Source organism: Peromyscus maniculatus, chromosome 19 (genome assembly GCF_049852395.1).
Source record: "Peromyscus maniculatus bairdii isolate BWxNUB_F1_BW_parent chromosome 19, HU_Pman_BW_mat_3.1, whole genome shotgun sequence".
Taxonomy (NCBI): domain Eukaryota; kingdom Metazoa; phylum Chordata; class Mammalia; order Rodentia; family Cricetidae; genus Peromyscus; species Peromyscus maniculatus.
Window position 1 is genome coordinate 31,015,576 of NC_134870.1, and position 26,212 is coordinate 31,041,787.

General features: G+C 42.9%; 1 protein-coding gene and 1 non-coding gene across 5 annotated transcripts in view; one reads left to right on the forward strand and one right to left on the reverse strand.

Annotated features, from left to right (window-relative positions):
• The window catches only part of Arhgap26 (Rho GTPase activating protein 26), a 391,848-nt gene that overhangs the window by 265,066 nt on the left and 100,570 nt on the right, over window positions 1-26,212 (forward strand). The gene's annotated exons all lie outside the window — the stretch shown is intronic.
• On the reverse strand, window positions 11,015-11,147 carry LOC121824176 (small nucleolar RNA SNORA42/SNORA80 family). Its single transcript, XR_006066005.1, has one exon. It is a non-coding gene; the product is annotated as a small nucleolar RNA SNORA42/SNORA80 family (small nucleolar RNA).

The following is a 26,212-nucleotide window of genomic DNA, read 5'->3' on the forward strand; positions in this document are numbered from 1 at the left end:
TTAGTTTCCTGAGCGAGTGGGATAGGAGTCTGTCCTGGCGGGGACTGTGGCAGCAGGTGGCAAGCGTAGCAGCAGGAACAACGGAGACCTCACATCTTGAACCAGATGCAGGAAGCAGAGAGAGTGGACTGGGAATGGTCAGTCTTTGAAACCTCAAAGCCTGCCTCCACTGACACACTTCCTCCAATAAAACTTTACCCCCTGAGGCTCCCCCAAACACACCACCAACTGTAGACCAAGCATTTTAAATGCCCATGTCTGTAGAGGACATCTCATTCAAACTACTACAGTGATATGCATGCTGATGTTTTCTCCTGGAAGTCAGAGGGAATGGAGGTAGGGTAGAAACACAAGAGGACTCAGTCAGTGTTGACATGGGCATTTAACAAATATAAATATAATTGTCATATAAGTGTATGAATATATACATGAAAAGTTTTAGCAAATTTATGTGTGTTCCAAATTATTTTCCTGTCCATATTACTTTAGTGTTTTTTTTTTTAAGTGCATTAAGTTTAAGAGAGTGAGTAATTATCATTCAACCTGTAAGATGGCTAAGCAGGCTATAGGGGTTGGGATGGAAGTTGAATGTATTCTGTGTCATAACAGCCTAGCTTAAAGCCTAGAAGAGTAATGGAAATAAAGAACCATGGAACCAAGGCATTAAAGGGGCGAATCTCTTCGTAGGATTCATAGGGCTGATGTTAAGCCACCAGAGAGAAATGACACAAAAGCACCATGGCTCCTTGCCACCTGATCCTAGCTAGACTCTGGGCAGGTCCTTTTTATCCCAGAGTGTAAAGTCTGGGAAGCCTCTGTCACAGGTGTTAGCTCCCCTGTGCTCCTGCAACCGCAAACACATGCCTTAAAAAGGGCTCCCTGTTCCTGAATGCACAGATCACCGCTCCCTCCCCACCCCAACCCACAGTGCCATCATTTTTGGCTAGCATTTTTATAGAAGTCTTGTTAGAGGAGAGGTCTGGTCTTTCTGAGTAGAATGAGGAATTTCATGAAGTGAAATGTATGGTCAAAGAGAAATCTCATCCCAGCACCAAGGAGGCCGAAGAAGAGAGACCCTGAGTTCCAGGACAATTTGGATTACACAAGACCTAGTCTCGGACATCAAACAAGAAAACAGAATAGAGACATCTCTCTCTGATTCTGGATGTGCACAATAGTCTAGATCACCTAGAGGACTGGGTGGGGGCAGGCCTGGGATGAAGGGAGGCTCCTGCTCTCATTGTCTCGATGCCTGTTTTCTTGGGTAGTCTAAGCATTTTCTCCACTCAGCACTGGTCTCCAGTGAGATCTTTCTGCCTGATTGCTTCTGACCTCTGTTACCTGCCTTTGAAGGCCTTTACATGCCTCCTGTTTTACCTCCACTGCAGTGAACCAAGAAACTGTATTTCCCTACTCACTGGGGGCAGACAGGAAGAAGAAAACTAACAAGATTGCTAAGAAGAGAGAAAGGAAAGTCTCAGCAAAAGTCAATTTCATGTCTTACCCAGCTTATAATAGTAGAGTAACTAAAGAAAAAGGGTCTTTAGGCCTGGGGTATAGTTCACTGATCCAGTGTGTGCCTACTATGCGCTCAAGGCTTTGTGCTCTATCACTGCAGTGGGGAAAGGGTTAGTTTAGCTGCAGGTAAAGTCAGTCTAGACACAAAGATGTCCCCAGAGCTGAACCTCAAGTGAAGCAAAGGATATGCCTGACTGTAGAGGGCAAGAGGGCAAAAATCCTGACACAACCAAGAGGTAGGGTTCCTTTGGATTCTGCACCTTGGGGAGTCTCATTCCTCAGCCCATCCCATTCCCTGGTTGAGTTGAAATGCCCATCCTCAGCATTTGTGTCAGCATTTGAGTCTGACCTCTTCCCAGCTGTGGATAGAGATTAAGAGTTGTAGCGTATGGGTCATTTGGTCTGTCTTTATCTTGCCATTTCAGACTACATCTGGAATTGTATGGCAGTCACTGGAAAAAGGGTTTCAGTTAGAGGGTTGTAATTTGAAAATTTTCAGGAATAACTCTTGCCATTTAGTGTGGATAATTGAAAATTGTCCCCTCCATTAAGTTCAATAGCTCAAAGCTGGCTCTGTGTAGCACTGTGGCAAAACACAAACAGGTGGCTTAAATTTCCGTAGGAAATCCAAGGAAGTGTCTGGATGTTTCTTCTATCTCCTCTCTAAGTTGAGTGCTTTACTGGTGCTGAATTGTTGAAACACGTTCTTATGAAGGAGCCTCTAAACATGCATGGCATTTTTGTCTCCAAGAATCAATATTACAGTCATGCTCATAATCTCCTGGCCTTTCTTTGTAAAGACAGAACTTGAAGGTAAGTTTTAGCCAAATCAAGCCAGAATAATACTGAATAAAATGCAGTGAATATCAATTTCTCTGTCTGTCTGTCTGTCTGTCTATCATCTATCTATCTCTAATAGATATAGATTTATAGATTTCTAAAATATCATATACATATATATGTATATAGATATAGATAGATATAAAGATAAAAAAGATCACAGTATGCATAATAGGTATAGAAGAAAAAGAGACTCAGATCTATGTCATAGATATTTTCAACAAAATCATGGAAGAAAACTTCTCTAATCTAAAAGAAGTATTTATCAAAGTGTAAGAGGCATACCTTATAGCAAGAGGTATTCAGAATACCAGCTAGACAGGACCAGAAAAGAAACCCCCTGTGTCATATAACAGCCCAAACACTGAATGTAGAGAACAAAGAATGAATATTGAAAGTGACAAGAAAGAAAGATCAAGTCCCACAGAAAGTCAGGCCCATCAGATTCATAAAAGAAACACTGCTGGATTTAAAACTACAGATGGACATAAACACAGTGAAAACTGGGTGACTTCAATACCCCATTCTCACCAGTAAACAGGTCATGTGGAAAAAAAACTATAATGATAAACACCCACCCAACAAAAGAGACACAGTTTCCATACCAAGAAACACTATCAATGACCTAACTCCTAGACCCCACTGTAAATACACAAATGTGAGAACCCAAAACAATACATTTATACCAAAAATCCCATAGTAATATACCCCAAGAAAAATGACTGTGAATTCAAAATGGTAATAATAAAAATTATCAAGGAACTCAAAGAGTATATGAATAAATGACAAAATGAAGACATTGAAAATTGAAACAGCTGACTTAAACAATGCAAATGTTTTAATAAATGAAAATATAATTTAATAAAGAGAAAATCTCCGAAGAAAAGCCAAAAATAAAATAAAACTTTCAAACAATTTCAGAGCAAAGCATCACCAACAGGCTGGATCAAGTAGAAGAAAGAATATCATCTTGAAGACAAAGTAGAAGAACTGGAAAGAAAATGTCAAGTCCCTAAAACACAATTAAATCAAAACAACCCAAGAACAGATCATGTAGAATCTCTGGTTTGAAGCTGTTTCCTGTTAACCTAATTTTGTCAGGTACCTGAGAGCTATATGGGGCTTAGGGTTCAGTCTTTAGACAATTTGGTGTTGATATTCAAATGGAATTTCAGAAGTAGTCCTGACTCCACATGTTAAGTGAAGTTTCTAAGCCCAGGATCAGACCTGTAGAGTTATAAGAGTCTCACAGCTGTTCTTTAGAAGTGTTGGGTGAGGTGCACAGAAATTTTCTTTAGACAAAGTGCACTGGATCAGTTGGCAAATGTGAGTCTAGGAACCCTGCTTGAAGATGGGAGCAGAAGGAGGTTGAGTTGGAAGGTAGGCATGTGGGCATGGGTTCTAGTATTGGTCTAATGACCCTTCCTGGAGAAAAACATTTCTTGATCATTCAGGTAGGTGGAGCTGGTGGCGTATGTTCTAGAGAAGGGGCCAAGAATACACAGTGGGGATGGATGGAGGTGGTAGGGTTGCTCAGAGTTGGTGATAGGAGTTATATTTCCTGCCTAGGGATAGGGAGTGGGTTAGGAGGCAAGGGCCCTAGGGAAGTGGAGAGTTATCAGCACCTGTTGGGCCTCCTGAGAAGAGGTGCTGGAAGACAGGTGTAGGACAGGTGTTCCTCAGGTAGAGTACAGGATGCTTTACAAGTTCTTAAGCATAAAGTTGTAGGTGAAAAGTTACTTACCATATTTGGACATTAACAACTAAGTATTTGATCATCTTCCTTATGGGAAAAGTCTTTATTGTGGGGTGTACATTCTATTGGACATACTAGTAAAATGCAGTTACTATGAATCTTAGCAGAGTATATTCGGAAATTGTTGGCAGCCTTGACGTCCTTGAGGAAACAAGAGCTAAAGTTTTCTTAATTTTTTCATTTTCCTCCTTAGATGATGCATTGTTTTCTAAATATGACCAGTTTTTACTGAGCCATAGTCAACATTCACCTTCCTTGGGAAGCTATATTACCATTTAGAAATAGCACTAAAATCCCGGGCTCATTTCTACCTTATGTGAACACTTTGATTATGATCAGTTTTATTTTAGCTGAATTATTGCTGCCCTTTCCCGTTTATCCATTCTGCTGTCCTTTCTGGATTGGATCTTGCTTCTCTGTATATCCCCAGTGTAAGGTTGAAATGGGACCTGCTATTGCTTTCTTTCTCTTCTTTATTGAACTGTTGTCCATGCCATATCCAGTGGTCTGTCTTGTTGATGTTTATGTCTGTCATACTCTCACTGTAGCCCACTGGGAGACATTCAGAGTATACAATGAAAACTCCTTTTGGGTGGGATTCCCATAGCTGGAGAAAGTGCTGTTAATGACCTAGCTGTGGGGGATGAGTTACTTTTCAGCGAGATTAGGATTATACCATGACCACAGTATTCTTTATCATTAAAACTTAATCCTGCTCTAAAATTTTTAAAAGGTTTTTTATTTTCCTTCATAATATGCCATTAAAGTAGAAAAAGAGAAAAGAAATGAGAGGGAACCAGATTTGACTGTGCCTGGTGGTGAGCTTTGGATTCTCATCACCCTATACTGATTGATTTGTGATGGCTCTTGGAAATGCACTTGGAATGCATAAAAACCCTGCTCACTCTTTTTGGAATGCATGGAGTGTTTACAGGAAATTTGGCAAGAGCAGAGGAAGGCTCATGGCATCCTTTTCCACAGCTTTGGAAGGAGGCATGATTTTAGGGGAGTCTTGCCCTTTTCATTGCCTTCATCAAAGCCAGAGTCTGTTCTCCCCAGCATAACATACAAAGACCTGTTGTGATCTGGCCACGGCCTCCTCTCCAGCCTCATTTCTTTGTTCCACACCCTAAGTGTGCAGTTCTGGAAATCACCAGTCTGTGCAGTGCCCTACACATGCCTCCCTGACTTTGCTCCTGCCAGCTTCTCCATCACAGAGGCTCTGGCCCTGTGCACTGTGCATGCTGTGGTCATGGCCCTGGAGATACGGGGTTATTTGGTTTCCTTCCTTCCTGTTACTCTGAAGGCGTCTTAAAGCTAAGTCAGTGTCTGTGATATCATTTGCCCTACACTCCTCAGTCAAGCTCTCTGTAGGCGCCTCACAGAAGATTCTTTTGAGGGCGAGATTTGTAAAGGACCAAGAAGTTGATTGTGTTCTTGGTGGAAGAATGCTTTCTCTCCAGAGTATCTGGAAAAAGAATTATAAAGGTTGATATAGCCATCCACGGGGCTAGAAAAATACCAGTCCTTTCTGGTTTCACTTAAGAGACAAAAACCCATTGTTGATCACTTATCCAGAGTCTTGACTATGGGAGAAAACTCTTGGGCCTCCATTTGTATTTTCACTTCATCATATAAAAACCAGCTAACAATGTAAGTTCCTGAAGTGATGAGACAAGAAATCCAAGTGTCATAAATCCTAATCCTGGATTCCCTTCATGTTTCCCCATTAATCTCAAGAGTGACCGCTTACCGCTCTAGAGTCTATTGCCCAGAGACTGAGCCAGTCTTCCTGAATGGCTTTTACCCTTTCTAGCACTTTCACTGCTGCTGTGGCACTTCAAGTTCAAACTCTCTTGTTAAGCCTACACCCACATTGTGGTCCTTCCTCTCAGTGGGGGGTCCTGTGGTCACAAAGCTCATTCTAGTCTATGTGCCAGGAGTCACCCAGCATGACTGGCTTTTCCTGTGCTCAGACAACCATGAATGCCTGGAGCCACATTAGAGCTTTGGATCCCACATCCTCCCTCCCCAATATTTACTGACATTGTCTGCTTCGCACAGCTGCTTCAGCGCCGTCTACTGAATTTTATGAGCCAGGTCATGTTTCAGTAAGTTTCTCAAGCACCAAAGAAGGTATTCAGAAGGGTCATTGGCATTGGGACCTGTGTTTGCTGTCAAGGGTCTTAAGTACCATGTGCTTCAAGATGCGCGCAGAATACAGAGTGCAGTTACTGCTTCTTTACTGCTTGGACTTATTTCAGGGCCTCAATATGCTTTCTCACCCATGGCTGGATTCAAGTGCTTCAGCTTACCCTGCCTCACACTGTGGGGAACCAGAGCTCTTGCTGCCTCTGCTCTGAGAACTTGGTGCTTGCTTGTGAATTGAAGGAATCTGCCGTTCAGCAACGATAAAGCATGGCTGTCTAAGTGTTCTGTTTGCTTTCAAAGTACCTTAGTGTAAGGAAAAGACGTCTGGTAGAGTTCGGGGGACTAGAGATGCTCCAGACCTTTCTGGTTCCTCATGACCAAATTTAGCATATGCCTGAGACACTGTGTTTCGAGAGCCTTTGCACTGCATTCCCAGCAGCTTCCTCTGACTTCCTCAGAATTGCCCACCTCTATGTGACTTCAAGGCTTTTGTCTTCTGGGCTGGAAGATAACTGTTCTCTCCTCCATGTGATAAACGTCTGTGGTTCTGTAGAAACTTAGGAGCCAGCAGAATCTTTAGGGGGTCCAAAGGGACCAAGAGCTGGCATTCTTAACAAGCTTTCTGTGGAAACAGAAGCCACAGTCCCTTAAGAAACCCTCCTCCAGTTCCTAGTTCAGAGTCCCATGTTTAGTATGCTTCTTACATCAACTACCTTTCACAACTTCATGTTTTCTTTTCTTTATGCCCTTTTCTGGTTCCTATTACTCTTATGTATGTTTTATATTTTGTGAGTGGGTTATAGGACCATCTACTGTTTGGACACACCCTATAAAATTTTTGTATTAGTTCTTTGAGGATATCCAACAATGTGTTTTGACCATATTCACCTCGCTTTTCTCCTCACCCAACTTTGTATTCTTTCTTTTTTTCCCCCCATCAAGGCCAATTTGGGCTGCTCAGATATTCTGGCCTTCCACCAGAGCCTGGTCAACCTATTAAGGGCCACCTATCAAGGGCTATTTTTAGAGAAAACTGACCCACCATCTCCCAGCAGCTAAGAATTGCCAATTACTCCTTATCTAAAGGTGGATCTTTATGCCTAATTCCCCCCTCCATGCTGGTATTTGGTCTAGTTTAGGCTTGCACATGTCTTATGCATGCTGTCACAACCAGGGTGAGTTTATAGGTAGAGCTTGGGCTGGACCTGTCATAGTGCGGTACATAGGGCTGCATTGTCTGTGTTTTAGGGACAGGCAAATTGGCCATTAGCAGAGTGGCTAAATAGATCAGATTGAGCTATTATGGCATATTATAAATAAAACTCAAGAATTTGAGCCAAATTGTAATCTTAAAATGTTGGTCATAGTGGTCATTAGTTTCACAGAAAAGGCCTTCTGGAATAGTTAAATTTCACATGAACAACAACAAAGACATATACAGTCTTAATAGTGGAAAAAAATACTATCTCTGAAGGGTAGTGCCTGTCTCTTGGCGTTTATTCTGGAAATAGAATTGTGTCAGGTCATTGAAATCTTTATGTGAGGGTGTTGAAAAAAAATCATATAAGATAAATGAACCAGTTTTGAAATATTCAGCCCAGTGGCATGTAACATATTGGCAGTGCTGTGCAAACTTCACTGTTTCAAAGTCATTTCAGACTATTTTCTTCACTTCCGATGGAAGCATTGCCTGAGGCACTGTGCTCTTATCCAGTATTCCTAAGCATTTTGCTCACAGCACCTAAATGTCTTGGTTTATTTAAATGGCATTTACTGATACTTACATGGTTAGAAGTGAAGACTGAAAAAACCCTTTAAAGATTTAATTTATACATTCATCATCATTATTTGTTTAAGAAAAAATCCTTAATATCTGACTTAGCAGAAGACAACTGGATAAACGGTCTTTTGAACCCACTCAGTCTATAGTGGCCTACCCACCAGCCTCCTTACCAGTTCTTCCATTTCCAGTGGTCAGTTAACCAGGGTCTGAGAGTATGCAGTGAGAAGCCTGAGGGTTGCACTAATCATGGTCTTTAAGTTGCATACCACACTAAGTAGCATGGTAAAATCAAGGCTGAATAAAATCAATACTTTGCTGGTTTATTACAGGACTTCCTAAGTAAAACTAGCCTTCTTATATTTTAGTTTTAAAGCTTTGAGTGTGTGACTGAAGAATCCATTGCCTCTTGGTAGAGTTGATGATTCTGAGGCACCATCATTTAGCTGTTGTTTTTATAACTTGATAAACCCCTGCAAAAGTCTTATCCATCTCTCAGGAGTCCATGGACCAGTACTTTGAGAACTGCTATCCTAGGTAGTAAGTAAGTAAAGAAGGAAACCACAAACAGCTTTACAGGGTGCTCATTCCAGCTACCTCATAAAGAATGCCTGGCAAGCCAGAAGACAGTTCCCTGTTGGCATATTACAGCACATTTAATTGATTCTACAGAAATACTCATGTCCACTCATGAGAATTTGAGAGATAGTGGAACTAACTTCAAAGTAACTCCTTTGTCATCTACCCAGAAATCTGACATTTGTGATTCCAGTCCCTTTAATATGTTTGATTTGATTGAACATTCCATTAGAATGTATTTTCAATAAATTGTAACTTATTAAGATTAAAAAAAAAAAAAAAACCAAAAAACAGATCTGTGCTTCCAGAGTGCAGCTATTGGTGCTTTGCAGGAGGCAAGTGAGGCCTACCTGGTTGGCCTTTTTGAAGATATCAACCTGTGTGCTATCCATGCCAAACGTGTAACAATTATGCCAAAAGGCCACATTATGCTAGAACGCTGCATACGTGGAGAATGTGCTTAAGAGTCTACTATGAGGGGAAACATTTCATTCTCAAATTTTTTTTCCTCTTCTTCCTGTTATCAGTAGTTCTGAATGTTAGATATTTTTTCCATGGGGTCAAAAGGTACCTAAGTATATGATTGCGAGTGGAAAAATAGGGGACAGAAATCAGGTATTGGCAGTTTTTCCATTTTCATTTGTGTGTGAATTTTTAATATAAATGCAAGATATAAAGCATTAATGCAAGCAAAATGTTTCAGTGAACACATTTCAACCGTTCAACTTTATAACAATTATAAATAAACCTGTTAAAATTTTCTGGACAAAAAAAAAAGATTAACAAAGAGATTTTTAATTTTTTTGTATAGAATTCCATGTTTTAAAAACTATAATTCAGCCAGATGTGGCAGTATACACTTGGATACTTGGGTAGTGGAGGCGGGAGAATCAGGAGGTCAAGATTATCCTCAATTATATAAGGAGTTTGAGACTAGCCTATGCTGTATGAGACCCTGTCTCCTAAAACAAATCATGAAACAAGCAAAAGAGTTCAGATTCAGATTTCTATTAGTTTCTTTTACTTTGAGACTATTCCTGCTTAAGACTCTAAACCAAGTAGAGTTCAAAGCTCAGAATCCTCATTTTGGAGCCCTTTTAATTCTCCTGTTTCTAGAACTGTGCTAGATGCTTTTTGTCATAATCTATAGTGTCAGGAATTAGTACATGCATTTTTTTCTCTTTGTCCTGGGTAGAATAACTGATGTGTTTTCTTAAATGTTCATTCCTTTCAAACATAAAGTTTCTAATCTGTCATTTTAACTGTACCAATAGATAATTTTGGAACTGCTAATATTTTACAATTATTTTGCTTTAAGATAAGTATTTTATTTATTCTTTGAAAATTCCATGCATGTGTACAATGTATCTTGGCCATATATACCCTTTGCTCTCACCTCCAACTTTCCCAGGATACCCCATTCATTATATCTCCTTCATAACTTCCTGTCCTTTTATAATTATTTGTAGTCGTGAAGTTTCTCAGTTTCCACCCAGCCCTGCGATCCCTCCGCAGCTTATAAAATAATCATTCAGAGGCTTAATATTATTTACAAACTGTATGGCCCATGGCAGGCTTCTTGCTAGCTAGCTCTTACAGTGTAACTCAACCCATAACTATTAATCTATAACCATGTGTTCCATGGCTTTACCTGCATCTCACTACATGTTGCTCTTAGGATGGCAGTCTGGCATCTCCTCCCTCTGCCTTTCTCTTTCCTGTCTCTTCTTGGATTTCCTGCCCACTTCTAAGCTGCCTTGCCATAGGCCAAAGCAGCTTATTTGTTAACCAATGGGAACAACATATATTCACAGCATACAGAAAGACATCCCACAGCAATTATTTATTTTTAACTGACTGAGTTCAGTTAGCACTATCTATATGTGCATGGATGTGGGGTCACCCATGGGGGTAGGAAGAACCTAACAGGGGCCACCCTCCTAAAGAAGAGTGGCCCTCTCACCCCAGCAGGATCAGCTTTCCAAAGCTCCTCTCTCTGTACTGTTTTGTTCTGATGAGTTCAAACTTGGCTTAAAACCAAAACATACCTACAGTTGATAGGGAAGTTTAATTGACTGTAAGTTGCCTAGTCTCAAAGGCTAGCATGATTTTACTCTGTATTCTTGGATTATTTTATTTAAAAAGAAACAACAACCCCTTGCAATCTTAGCATCAGCTAGAAGACACGATAGCAAAACAGCAGTGAGGTTCCCAGACCATGCAGTAAATGGAGAGAGACCAGCAGATCCCTAGAGAATGGAAGGAGTCTGAACTGTGATACCTTCCACCTAGTCAAGAAAGCTTACATTCGGGAATCAGAAAACCTAAGGCGGTCTCTGGAAGAGTCTACACAGCAAGAAACCCCCTGCTTTACGCCTCTTGTCCCTTCTTACTGTTCAACCCACTTCAGTGCCAGCAGCCTACAGGCAGAGGCCAGGCAGTGGTTCGGGCCATGGGTTGCTCTAGCAGAGGACACTGTGACAGGCCCAGGACAACAGGCTTGCCATAAATCCAAACCCATGCACTGGTCAAGAAATCTTAACAGGCTTCCCTAACATTTAAAGCACAGACTAAGAAAAATCTTAGCACAAGTATACCATAAGGAATTTATTTTCCTACCTCAGCCAGGGATCACTAAAGAAATTGATAACCACATGCAAACTTGTCCTGGCAGTGATACCCCTTAACTCAGTTGCAGACTAGACACTCAACTTATATCACCTATGATTTTCACAACTACAAAATGACTTTGAAGATAAAGTCAATATTATAAACAAACAAATAATCTATTATCAGCTAGAGCCAGTGGAAGCAGTGTGTGGGAATATTAAGAGCCCCGAACTTCATGTAATGCTTAAAATAACTAAAACTATAAAGAAGAGGTTAAACCAAAAGAACAGGCAGATTTGAAGGAAGTTTGTAATGATCATAGAAATAGAAATGACCATTGAAGTTTAAAAATCTGTTGATGAAATAAAATACCAAACTAGACAAATCTGAGGAAAGACAGGAAGATAGGAGTCAGAAAATTATTACAGTGCAGTACAGAGAAATAATAAAGTGGAAAATGTTTGAAAAGAGGGCTGGGGGCTACGCTTAGTGGTAGAGCACTCGCATAGCATGCGTGAACCCCTGGGCTCCGTTCACGGAACCACAAAATAAAGTTCAGGAGGAGAAGTTCTGAACATGGTCTACTATATAGTTGAGACCACAGACTACGGAAAAATTAGTTGTACTAAGTAGTTTTTCATGCCTGAAGCAGGCTGCTCAAAGAAAAGGGTGTGTATTTAGCTTACAGTTTTGGAGGTTCAAAGGTCAAGATCATTAGCTTGACCTCTGGTGAGGCAGCGGCAGATGACTCATCATGGCAGGATTACAAGTAGCAGCAAATGGTCATAGCTTGAAAAGAGCAGAAACTGGTGCCCCGCAGTCCCATGAGGGCATATCTCCAGTGACTGAAGGACTTTCCACTCCGTCTCACACTAAGGGTTCACAGTACTTCCTGATCCTATATCTTGGACTCCTGGTGGGCACAAATCATTAACAACAGCAGTAGTTTCTTAAGAGAGTGGTTGTGGATTTTCTGTAGTTGAGCGGTATAGTGCATTAGAGACTGTAGTCGTAGACACTTCTAAAAGGAGAAGGGAGGCCCTGACTACACAAATGTACACCCTGAAGAACCTGCATAACACAGAAGACAAAGGGAACGTCCACAAGAATAACTCAACTCCTGGGAGCCAAACCCTTGTGGCCTGCCGTGTATTGGTGAGTAGTGAGTGGGTGTCCTATCGTTTGCCTTGTCCTTGGCACCCTGGTCATGTGAGCATGTTGAGTAATACAAAGCTTTCTTCTCCTGTTTCTTTGTTGTGAAGTGATGTTAGTTGCTGACCTCTCATGTGTAGCCTTTACAGCTGGGTGTATTATCATCTCTCATTTCAGGCTTAATCACACCCAGTGATCTGAGTTTGAGGAGTTAGTTCCCGCCTACCCTCCCCCTCTTCTTTCTTCTTCCTTTCTTTCACTTTTAGGTTTTGGTCATAAAACCAGAATCGTTGTTGTTTGGCCATGCCCTTGGGATTTTTTCTGGCTTTGTAGACAGGAAATGAAATGCCTACAACTCTGGCCTGGACTTGATTTTCCCAAGCTCATTCCCTTTTTGTGACTGGACACTCATGTCCATATCTTTAGGATGTAAACATAGATCTGAAGGAATCCCTCAGTTGGGAACCGTCCCTGGGAGTGAGATGTGTATGACAGGAACCCTCACTTGTGGACTGTGAGCCCAGAGGATGAGGCAGTGGGAATGGGTATAGAAGCCGGGAGGGAGCACAGATTTACAGACGAGGGTGGTACAGAATATTGCCCTGGTCCTCCAGCATCCTCTCTCAGTTTTCACTGCTTCTGTTTGCTGTTTGCTGTTCAGTCCCAGTTGGTCTCTTGATGGAGACTTGTGACTTCATGAGAACATTTCTATCCCTCCTCAGGGAAGGGATTCTGTACCAAGTGTTCCCTGGGTCTTCAGACAGTCTTTCATTTCCATAACAGAGGGTTGATTCCTCAGCCCCATGGTATACAATCATAAAGAGCTGTGAAACATTTAGAGAGAGACTGGATGGAGGGTCATAGGTCACTGAGATGTGCCCTCACAGGGCTGTGGGGCACCACATTTTCACCATTCCTTTTCACCATTACTGGTTGTTCCCCTCTTTCCTTAGCATTTGGTCACACGTTGCTTTGACATCTGTCAGAGGTCATGTTCTTCAAAGAATGGCTTTTATTACATTCACTCATTTTAATTTTTTTCTTTACATTTTCCCAGCCCATAATACACAGCATTGCTTTGAAAGGTTGCTTCCTACACTCTTTTGTCTGAAAACTATATTACTGAAGTTTTTGTCATTGCTTAGTGGAGAAGCCCACATTTCAATTTCTGCTGCATCTTCTACCCAGAATTTTACTTTAAAAAATGGGGAGAGGAGCAGGAGAGGATCTGGCACACAACATAAAAGAATTTTTTTATAGTAGTTTGGAATGATCCCTTCCTGAAGGAGGAACACATCTGTGTCATGGCAACAGGTTCGTGTGTGTGTGTGTGTGTGTGTGTGTGTGTGTGTGTGTGTGTGTGTGTGTGTGTGTGTTAGTGCTAGTGCTAGTGCTAGAAGGCTAGGGTATGGAAATTGTGGAACTAATGGAGTGGCAGTGACTTCCTGTGCACACTCTCAGAGTGGTCCCTGCCATTTTTCTGATTGAAGCTCTAGGTTATATGTGAATCAGTGGGTGTTAGTGGTTCTGTTTGTGAGATAACAGGGTGAGGGGTGTGATGGACCTGATACCTACTGCATCCCTCTTGGAGAACCCATCCAGGGAGCCTGCTCTGCCCCACCCTGTGGATGAACCTCCATCCCACCAGTCCTCGCCACTGCCTGCCTCTCAGGCTGGGGGCTCCCTCTTGATACTCCAGTCTGCTTCCTTGGCAGTTACAGAAGCATGTGCCTCTCCTAGGAGAGCTTCCAAGAAATGTCATTTCAGTTGCTTACGAAAGTTTACTTTCACCCAAGGACTTCAGAGTTGGTCCCCAAGCATGTAGAAAATGGGTGTTGTATCTGACTCTTCCCCAGGCTGAGTTCTTACCACAGGGCTTTCTTTTTCCTCCCCCAGTTCAGCACGACAATTCCAACAAAGCTGCCGTGACAGAGCTGCCTTTTGCTACCCCCTGACTTTCAGTGGGACCCAGATGGCCGCACAGCTTAGAGTGGCCAGGTTATACACCGCTTGTTTCACGGCCTATCCGGCTGCAGGGAGGCACTCTCACTGCACAGCTTATGGGTACCAACACAGATAGCCTGGTTTCTTGCCTAGCCTCTTGTCTCTGAGGGTCTCTCCTAGTGAACTCACCAATCCTTCATCATCTCCCTTCTCATCACTACCCCATCTTACAGAGCACTTGATAGTTTTCTGAATTCTCACCACCTCCCATCCTCACCTTGACCTTTCAGTGAGCCCACATACCAGGGAAATAGCCCAGGCCTCTGTAGCAACCGCAAATGTGTGTAATACTTCCCAGGTGCTATGGTACTCAGTGGAGCTTGAGGCTCATGTCCCTTCAAGCTCTTTTTGCTAGATCCTAATGACAAACAAAACAGACATGGTTCTTGATATCATGGAGCTTCTAAAACAGTTAACTGAGAAATTGGCAGTATTTCTATTTCTGTCCTAGCCTGCCCCATGTGTGGTTGTGAGTAGACCTCAGAGAATTCTAATGCTGCACACCAAAGCAGGGAGAGTCATCCTTTCCCAGCATCAGATGCAGGGATCTGAAACATCCAGTTTTTAACGTATGTATTAAATTATATTAAGGAGCCTGGCAGTGGCGGCGCACGCCTTTAATCCCAGCGCTCAGGAGGCCGAGCCAGGCAGATCTCTGTGAGTTCGAGGCCAGCTTGGGCTACAGAGAAAGATCCAAGACAGGCACCAAGACTACACAGAGAAACCCTGTCTTGAAAAACCAAAAAAAAAAAAAAATTATATTAAGGATATGTGTATTTTAAGACTGAAATACTGTAGTAGTTTTATACTGTAACTGCTTGTTTTTCATAATATAGGATAAAATACAGCGTACCCAGTAAATCTTATTATTTATCTCTTACTTTTGGTTACCTTTGCTCATTGTTATATGTGTGCCCTGTAAGAAATACCTTTACTTTAGGGAAAAATCCTGCATCATGGAGCATTTGGAAAGGATTTAGTCATTACTAATCAAATAAATGCATCTTAAAATAAGACAGGCACCAAGTTATCCACTACTTATAACAACTTTGAAAATAATGCTTTATTTTAGTATAAGAAAAAATGAGGGGCTTAGAGAGACAGATACCCTAAGATATTATATGTGGGAGTATAACTAGATATAGGTCTTCTGGGTGACATGTTGGCAGTATATATTAGTAATCTTTATTGCTTTTCCATGGATTTATTCTGGAGAAAAATATGTACAAGTACTTATATACCCGGAGATTTGCTACAGTGTTTTGAGGAATGATTAAGTGTTGGAAACTCTCTGAATAGTTGATACGGGGTTTGACAGCACTCCGTCAGTGACAGCTACTCCATCCGAACTTTGTCCCTGGATACCAGCCTTTCATTAAACAGGGAGACAGCCTGAGCCTGTCTCTTCTCTTCCTTCGAGGTAAGGATCAACTCCAGGAATCTGTTAAAAGTGTTACTCCTTTTGTTTGCTTCATTTTCTACCCTTGTTTAATGATTACTTAGCTTTTAACATAGCCCAAGTGAATATGGTTTCATATAATAGATTTCTAGTGTCACTTTCTTCCCATATAGAAGTGGATGAAGGTCCTTTCTCTGTGCAAGACTGAGCAGTGGGATCTGTCAGTAACATGTTTTGGGAGGAGCCTCTTCCTAAATGTGTTGAGACCACAGATGTGGGAAATGGGACCTGCTGGAAGCCACAGGCTGTTCTCATCATCATGTGGGAAACCACAGGGGTGACAAGGATCCCAGGCTTCCAGTTCTATTCTGCAATTGTTGACACCGCCTTCAGAATTCCTATGGAACTTGTCTAGAATGTAATTGGTTTGAGTTCATTACAAAGAGATCACAGGAAGGCATCGCCGATGCTCGTGGTTGGAGATCCAACTCATTACTGCAGCATGATTCCTTGCTCCTTTTTAGGATGTGGGTTTCTGCCCCGTGCCCTTTGTACTTGGTTGTAGCACTCTGATCTCCTCTCTATAGAAGCCTGTCCTTCTGCCCTACCCAAGTTGGTCCTCCTCCCCCGGACCTGTGCCATTTCTTGGTGGCATGGTACAAGTTAGAATGCTAGATGGGGTCAGGCTATGGGGTCCATAGTGAGGAGCTGGGTTTACTAAGGACCTGCTGTTCTTTATATTATTTCAGCTCTGTGGATTGGCACATACCCAATGGTCTGTTGAAGCAGGCCATTGAAGATGTTACTTCTAGAAAAATGGACATAGCTGTGTTCTTGACATGCTGTGGCCCACATTAGACTTTGCTTCTCCGTCTCTGCTGCCATCAGTATGGCTTGCTTCAACCACCTTGCCTATTGAGCAGTCAAAGCAAGATAACAACAGCAAGGTGCCCAGCTTTGATGCTTGTACCATTGAGAACAATTTAGTGTTTTGTCATTAAGCACTTTGACTTCCCCCTTTGAAAGCAATCTGTTTGATTTGAGCTTTGAGAAGGACACTTGCTGAGAGCCTGACAGTTGGAGTCCCAGATCTCAGCTTCTCTCTGTGAATCACTTGGTGTCTGTTACCAAGACACTGCGTGCTATTCTCTGCCCAAAGAATGGTCCATTTTCTCATCTTCAACCTTTACTTCCTGCTTGTTGATGCTGTATTTTAAAACTTGTTTCCAGCTACTTGCTGTATATCTAAATAAACGAGAGGAGCCAATGTTTCCCTTGGATGTGAATTCGAATTCAGATTCAAAACGCTCGACCGCTGAGTGGACCAAGGGGCTGAGAGATGGGGATGCAGAAGCTGAGCAGTGGGGTGGTGACGGTGGTTCATGTGAGATGTGAGCCACTCACCTTTTCTGATGGCTGTGGGCTGTGTAGGCTGGGGGATTTTGTTGTCTTCTTTAATGAGTTCTGTTCACCCAGGATGGGTGCCTGCGTAAATATGTTGCTCCTTCTTGATAACAGTCTGCCAGACTTTCTCTCACACATAGAGTCCCACATATAGATTTGGAGTCTTGGTCATCCCTCCAAAATGGTGGTTTTTATTCTCTGAAGCAGGATTATGGATAGGAAAGAAGAAGCTCCAGGTGTTGGGCCTTGAGCTGCCTTCTTTGATTTACGTTTTTGTCTCTGTTCCTTTATCTGTAAAATAGGATGAGTGATAAGGGGCTGTCTTCAGAAGACTGCTTTTTCTTTCAGGAATTAAAGGTGGTTGCATTAATTAATTTCAATATATTCTACAAGTGTTTCTTTGAAATGTTTTAATATTGGTCTGTTCCTGATGACCAGCACTTAGAGACACCCTCGCCCGTCATATCTCAGCTCTGCTCCTTGTTCCTCTAGACCTCCAGTTGAGGTCAGTTCTTTTCCCCAGTGGACTCCCTGCAGTGGAGCCCTTCCACACAGTGGCTGGGGCAGTTGACAGCAAATGCAGAGACCTGCCAAGGTGGCAGGCACAGGGCTTGGCACATTTAACTGCTCAGATGCAATATAAACAGGGCTGTATGGTGGTTTGTGTGTTATGGTTCTCTACTGGATTTGATGGCCATTTATAAAGCTTCCTCTATCTCTCTCTGTCACTCTCTCTCTTTCTCTGGAAGATGAGAGAGCCGTGGAATTTGAGCATTGCAGTCTTAGTAGCTGAGGCCTTTGTGAGCCTGAAGAGAGGCACTGCTGATATTGGGTTTCCCCTCTGATGAGCATTTTCTAATTGCTTTTCATCTCACTCAGTCAAGAACAAAGCCCTCACAGTGGCCTGCAAAGCCCTTCAGCATTTGCTGCCCCCAGGTCCATTGTCTGTCTGACTTTTGCTACTTTCCCCTCTGCTCATTCTGCCCCAGGTATACTGGCTTTCATTTTGTGTTGCCAGCATGCCATGCACCTTTCGACCTTAATGTATTCACACCTACTGTTTCCTGGGCATGTGACTTCCCGGGTGTCCACAAGGCCAACTTCTTTACTTCCTCCATCTTGTTACTGCATGCCTCCTTCTAGCCATTCTTCCCAGCTTACCTTTTAAAGATGCAACATGTCCCCAGTATTCCCTGTCCCCTTTCCCAGAATGTTCTTTTAGCACAAGACTATATTTTTGATGTATTATCTACTTTACCATATAAAATGACAATTTCTCTAAGGTGAATAACCAGGGGTGGGGGGAGGTCTGTATTGTTCATTGTGGTATCCCCAGTGCTTAAAGCAGTCCCTGGCACAGAGCAGAAACTGGAAATGATTTGATAATGAAGAATAGGTGAGGCACTGAGACTTCTCTGCTGGATTGGGGGGTGCGGGGGACCTCAGTCCTTGGCCTGCCGGTTTGGACAGTGGTGGTTTAAAGGCAGTGAGCCCCATCACTGAGGAAAGTGTCACATCAACAGGAATTGCATTGCGGCCCTCCACACTGTCATTTTCACATGTGCAGCTAGGGTGCCTCCTTCATTTCCCTTCTAGCATTTCTCTCCAAGTCTGAGAACTAATTTTTTAATGCTGTGATAATGAATGTGAAATCATTTTATAAGCTCTAAAGTGCTTTCTTTGCAAGAGTTAATTACGATTGGGACTTAGAATCAGTTGTTAGTGACTTGGAATAGTTGAGTAGTTTTCCGGAGAGAAAGTGTCCCTGGGTCAGCTCCTCTGTTTTTCCTCCACCCAAATGCTGCAGGTCCCATTAGGCCTGCAGACTGGGCCTAAGAACGCAGCTACTTGGGCTGAAGCCTGCTTGAGAAAGGTGATTATTTAACTTCTTAGATCCAGAGCCTTAGATCTAAACAATGTACTGTCTTTCTATAAGAAGGAAATAAGAGGAATTAGTAATACCCAGGCTGACCAATTTGGGGACTCTAAAGGCTGTGCCTGACTTACAACTGACACAAAAGTTCCAGTTCTTACCCTGAGTGAGCCGAGCCCATTCCATGGGAGTCAGTAATCCCCATGGCCCAGATTAGTAGAAACTTCAGGAGGTTCTACACTGTTATTGGCCATAGGTGAACTAGTAACATTGATTACTTTTAACAAGTTCCAGACAGGACTACACAACTCAGTTTTCCTTTGCCACATGATCTCCTTAAACAGGCCTTGTAGAGCAGAAGAGAAGCCAATGAGATATGTACCAAACACATGTACCACCATCTCCACTGGAGCCTGGAGGTCAGCAGCTCTGTAATCAGACTGCAGGTTTCCTGTCTTCAGCTTCTACGTTTACCACTTACTCAGTAGGTAACTTGGGCAGATTTCTGCATCTGTCAAGAGTTTTAACTTTCTCATGCTGACCAACATTGAAGTGTAATTCCTGGGATACTTTTAAAGATCAAATGAGATAAATGATGAAGTACTTCACATCTGCTTCCCAGAAGATATTTGGCTAATATTGCTGTTAGCTATTGATGGCATTCATGGTAATAATTAAAGGCAGGCAGAATAGGAAGGGATTTGAGAAACTGACAAAATGAAAAAAAAAATTAACATAGGATACTCTATCCTAGAAGCTATGACAAATGTTTTGGAAGAAGACCAGCATAATAATTTGGGCATTATGTGATATTATATAATGCATATTAGGTAATTCATACAATAATGATTATTATACCCTGTAAATATTTTATGGCCTCATACCTTGCAGACTAGTGTGGCCAACAGTGATACCTGGTTGGTTATATACCATCACTGTCAGGGGAGCTGCCCTGACTGCCTCTCCACTGCCCTGCCATGACCAAAGATCTGAGACCCTGGTAGGTTACATGAAAGTAACCTTGAAGCAGGAACTTAGTGCCACTGATCCTCTGTGCATTGTCAAGATGGTAGCCTCCATTTCATCCACATATTATTTCTTTCTTCAACCTCAACAAACTGTGCTAGGGGCTGGGGTGGTGTGAGGGAGGCCCCTGCCATCTATGTAGTCGTGAAACTTTGGTAAGTGGGAGAAACATCCACAAACAACTCCATGAATGGTGACCCATTGTTCAGTAAGTGCTGGCAAAGAATAACTAGGGAGCTAGAAGTTTAGCGCAAGACCTGACCTACTGTGGGTAGCCAGAAAGACCCCTCTGAGGAAGTGAAAGTGGTCTAGGAGAGGAGCAGATAAGGGCTCCCAAGGCTCCCAAGGATCAGAATTAGGAAGATACGAAGGCCAGAGATTGAAGGGCAAAGGGAAATGTGGTGGAAACGGGTCTTGAGAAGTCACTGATTCATAGAACTCGACAAAGGTTTGTTGAAAATCCTCCCCCCCCCCTTTTTTTTTTGGTTTTTTTGAGACAGGGTTTCTCGGTGTAGCTTTGCGCCTTTCCTGGGACTCACTTGGTAGCACAGGCTGGCCTCGAGCTCACAGAGATCCGCCTGGCTCTGCCTCCTGAGTGCTGGGATTAAAGGCGTGCGCCACCACCGCCTGGCTCCTTTTGCCTTTTAATCATCAGCTTATATTATTACAAACTATGTATAACATAAATTTTACCACATTAGCCATTTTTAAAACTATAGTCAAGTGGTCTTAAATGCATTTATAGCCTACAGTTGTCACAAGCATTTTATCACACCGAGCTGAAACTCTGCACCTAGGAACAGTAGCTGCCTTCCGTCATCCGCCATCTTGTGCTGCTTGCAGTTCCTCTGTCCTGGAGTCTGGCTACTGAGTACTTGTGTAAGCTAATCAGACAGTACTTACCCTTCATAACCTGCTTGTTTCACCTAATGTCCTCAGGGTCCATCCATGCTGTGTTTGCCCGAACTGCATTTCTCTTTAAGGCCGTGTAGCATTCCATTGCAGGTATAGATCACATCTTGCTGAACCACCCATCCACCCACAGGCACTTGAGTGGCTTCTGTGTTCTAACAGTTGTGAAGAGAGCGGTGATGACGGTGGGTGTGCAGATACTTCCTCAAGACCCTGCTTATGGCTCTTTTGTGTATATGCCCAGCAGTAGAATTGCTGGGTGAGATGACAATTTCTGTGTGATTTTTGAGAATCCATCACCCTTGCATGCTAACAGCTTTCACCTTGAAGTTTAAAATAGTCAGGGGACCTTGGTGTATTTTAAAGACTGACTTCAGGGTGAGTTGAGTAGACACGGAGCTGGCTGTATACTTGGGTCTCAGAACACCTCTGCTTCAGCTGCAACCTGTGTGCACAGAGGCTTTTGTATCTGTTTCCCCCACAGTGCTCCTTCCTTCTCTAAAGAACGTTTAGGACTGAGTGTGTCTCTGTAAGTGGTCCAAAGTTGACATAAGTCATCCTGGCCGATATAGACATCTCAGCAGTCATCTGTACCCATCTGAAACATGATCATTCCTGCCAGGGGAAGCAGGGACAAGTTGCCCATTACTCATAGAGCCTTGAAACGTCTTGGAGGAAAACAGCATAGCTTGCGTTGTCATTTTAACTTTCAGGGGCTATAGAAACCATTGTGTCAGCCCCCTTCCTTCTTTTAATTCATCCATCTGACAGCTTCATTCTTACACCGTTAGAAAGCAACTCTGGGCCTGTGCCACCCAGCTAAAATACTGTTCTGTCATATGCAAGGGTCAGTTCATCATTTTGCCAAGCAGACAGCCATATTTCATGGCAGGGAGCAGTTTAATCCAGTACTGCTTTCAGACTTTCATAAGTAGTCACAAATTCATTTCCTCTCATCCTATATCAGCTCATCAGTCTGTGTCAAGGATGAAGGAGCAGCCTTTCTCCTTTCAGCCCTCATTGTATCTGGCTCTCCTCACTGGGTGGCTCTGGGACTCCTCTGTGCATTCATCTTTATGGGGTATCTGAGGGAGAAGACTGCCCCTTGTCACTGGTCGTGTGGGGACAGCCGAGAGTCATGGCTACGAGGACAGGCTCCACTGACTTCATTCCATCCCGGCTGTAGGAGCACGGGTGGGCCGCTTCACTTTGCAGTGCCCCAGTTTCCTCAACTGTATAACAGTGGCAAATATAGTGCCTGCCTGAAAGTGAGACTATAAAAAGTACCCTTCGGAAATAATAATCCATTAATTATTCAAAGCTGAAAGTCTGGCCATTCACTAGATAACCATTCCCTGGAATGGATGTGACCACGGGGACCTTGCAGAGATGATTATGTTACTCTTTCTTTTGGGGACAGCACAGAAAAGCTATATTTATGACTCTAGTGGGCTTTCTTAACAGAGTCCCCTAGCATCCTCCATACCAGTCCCACCTCAGAAAGTCCAAGTGGTATCCAGGCAACCACACACTTAGGGATTGGTGAAAGCAACCAAATTAACAGCCCTGGAAACTTAACGCTTAGCTGGTTAACCACAAAATAACAGCTTCATTTCTAGTGAATCCTCAGCCCAGCCTTGGGGCTTCCCCAGGAAGGTGTTAGTGACTAAGGTGATGTTTACTGTTGCTTGATCTCCCACCCACTCTCTCACTTTCAGGAGTGTTAGCCTTAGGCCCGCCTGGTACCTGTCTGCATCCCCTACAGGAGGCACTTCAAGGTCATCATCCAGCTTTTAGTCTTGTAACACTTGTGAAAAGGAAACATTGTTAGTGTAGAAATGCCCCCAAGGGATGGGTCAGGACATGTGGTTTAAAGGAACAGGCTTGCTGTGGCTGTAGTGGGTATGTGCAGTTCACAATTGGCTTTCAAGGGTGATGAGCTTGGGCTGCTTAGAGGAGAACTTGCTCAGTAGATTGGGGCATGAAGCAAAGTGAGCTTCCTGGGTTTGCATTGGCTGAGTCTCCCGCTGTGGTGCCCGAGATGCTGATGAAAAAGAAGTGTGCCGCTCACATTTGTTACAGTTGTTTGTTTGTAACACAGTTAGTACTTCTCTTTGACCCAGACCAGAGCAGCTACTAAACATTACTGTGGTATGGCTTTAACTGGTACCTGCTGTGACCCACTCCTGTGCCCTAGCACCATGACAGTAATAACTGTCATCGATTAGGCTGGTATACCGTGCCAGAAGATTGACTAGTTAGCCATGCTTTATTAGCCTCCCAGTGTTAATAAGGTATCTTTCCTCCTGTTTCCTATATGAGGAAGCTACATGACTTGCCTTTCATCCAGCTGGCTCTTTCTCTGACTCCAACCACTGGGTGACTGTCTCCCTTAGCCTTATTTCCTGTTTGTAGAAATTGGGTCATATTTGCACACAATGTTCTATGGTGATGTTTTTCAAATTGTAATTCTTGGTGCAAAAGTGAGTTGCAAAATCAATTTAGTAGATTTTAAAAAAAGAACAGAAAATATCAGATGCATCCCACTTACTATTCTAAAATGTCTGCTTCTGATGGTGTGTGTGTGTGTGTGTGTGTGTGTGTGTGTGCTGTGTATATATGCATATTTTGTATGTATACATGTACCAGTAAAATATTGCATAGGAAAATAGATTTTGTATTTTATTTTCAGAAAGCTTTGAATCACTGTTCTAGAGTTATTATAAAAGCCAAATGTACATAAAAGTTTCTAGGACTTCTTGTAAAGTCTCCATCATGCTGGAGGTCTGGGGTATCATATTAGTTGACACTGGAGACTGGAGTGGAGAAGGCAGAATACTGGTTGTATGGTGTTACTACAGCCTTACCACAACCATGGCATCTGTGCTGGCCCCACTCACCTGACACCACAGTGTGTCCAGTAGAACTGGGCTTGGCTTTGACATTCTTTCCTCAATATAGCACTCCAGCCCTCAAAGATAACCAGGTTGCAAACCCTGCTGTAGGCTCACAGTACTTGGAGGCCCTCGTGGAAGTCTGTGGTTAGAAAGAACTCAGCACTTACAGAGCCCTGATTCTCATTTCAACTCAAAGAAAACAGATGTGATCCCTATGCAGTATGAGGCCCTTTCTTATGGACCCTAAAGGGGTTGGCTACTGTTTAGCCCCTTGTGATGTTCTCCCTGTTATAACCAGTCTTCGTCTGGAAATGATTTCCCCCATCTCTCTTTCCCAAAGGGTATCAGATCCAGACTGGCTAGCTACTTTCCCTTGAAATAAAGATGACAAGAGCCCCCCTACCATGACCATTTATCACTGAAACATGTTCTTCACTTGCTAATTATAATCCAGCTGCATGGAACGTAGGTCTAGATTCCCCTGGAACTTCTCTGTGGCACATGCCTTAGGAGGTGCACTGACTCTCTCAGTGTTTGTGCCCAAATGCAGAGTTCCTGAACAAACAAGGGCTTCCCTCCCTCTCAACACAGGTGGATCTCTTCCTCTGCATTTTCTGAGGCAAGCTTGCAGAAAGGCAGCTCTACTTGAATATTTGTGGAAGGGGTCTGAAAGGAATGTGTCAATGTAGAGTTCAACACATAAGAAGCGTGCGTGTGGATTTTAAGACAAGACTCAACATGACGTTCTGAACTGTTTGAGGAAGAGCCCGGGCAGTAAAATTAACAGAACAGAAGGCAGGCTCAGTGTTTTATGGATCTCGCTAATGAATGAGTCCCGTGGCTTCTGCTGGACCGGCTTCCCAGCACCCTGCCAGCCTGCTTCCCACACATCTGTAAATCCGTCAAACTATAATTCATGGCTAATGCCAGCAGAGACTTAGGTCTAGGCCTTTCTCCCAAGAATACAGAGATCTCGAGTCATTAATAATTCACTCTGCAGTAATGAACAAAACTGTAACAAGTTGTGAGCCTAAATAATCAAGTGACAGATCAATTTATTTCTGCAGTGCCCAGATATAATGGTAGCAATGAGAAGGTACAAGCTTGTCACTGAAAAGTTTCACAAGACTTAGATCAATGTGTTTTAAGTTTCAGAATAAAATGGATCATTAAACAGGAAATGAATTTGTTGGGTAGCCTCAAGCCTATTTATATTCAGAGTTGCCAACCCAAAATTACTGTACTGCTTTTTCCAAATGCTTTTGGGCCTCAGGGCCTGCAAATCAGAGTAATTATTACTCATTAATTAAATCTAAGAAGTGGAACATAGCTTGAGACTTTGAAAAGGGAGGTTGGGGTAGTTCAGGTATAATTATCCCCATATTGTTGATAATAGTTCGAAAATTTTCAGATGGGCTGAAAATATGAGTTTTACATCTACCAAGAAGTTCCCATCATGCTTTAAATTTCATCCTGCTTGTCACTGGCTTTGTCAAATTCAATACCTCAATCTCTGTGTTCATTATAGTGGTGGAAACACCAACACTGACTGAGAACCTCGGAGGCAGGCCAACTTGTCTGAGTCTGGGATGGAGGGCGAGGAAGAGACCAAGGACTGTGCAGAAAGCAAGGGTACCGTGTGAGCGAGCCTTGCAGAGAAAGTTTGTCAAGCACAGAAATAATAGAAACATTCTATGCCAAGAAATGACATGAACAAGAAGAGAAGTATGGGAGCAGAAGAGGAGAATGGGGAGCAGGGAGTAAATCATTCCCACCGCTACATTTCCCATGCACGATCACCTTCAACCCGCACCACATGCCATGAAGTGGGTGTGCTCCCCACCGTTATTACTCCTTTTCAAAAAGAAAAGGGACCCAAAGCCTTTATGTTTGATGAAGTAAGTTGCTTGTCAAGTGGCCCACAGCTGGGAAGTAACAGAAACTTAGAGATGAGTTGAGGGGAAGGTGTGCTGCTTTTGTGAGTATCTAACTTCAGGTGTAGCCCAAAAGAGCACTTGCCTAGTGTATCCAAGGCCTTGTACTGTATTCTCAGCTCCAGAAAGCTAAGCAAAATAAAAGGGACCAACCATTGACTTTCATTGTCAGAACAATTAAACATGAGAAGAATTGCTAAACACTTCAGAGCTGTGATTTTGTGCTCTCTCCAGGACCAATAGAGATATGAGAATGTCCTTGTCAGCAGAGGAGGGGCATCGGAGTAGGTTTCCATGCCACAGCTGATGGTAGTAACCAGGGAAAGCTGGAAACAGGTGGTGGTGGGGGTGCGGACTGGCGAGGAGGCTTTTTCTAT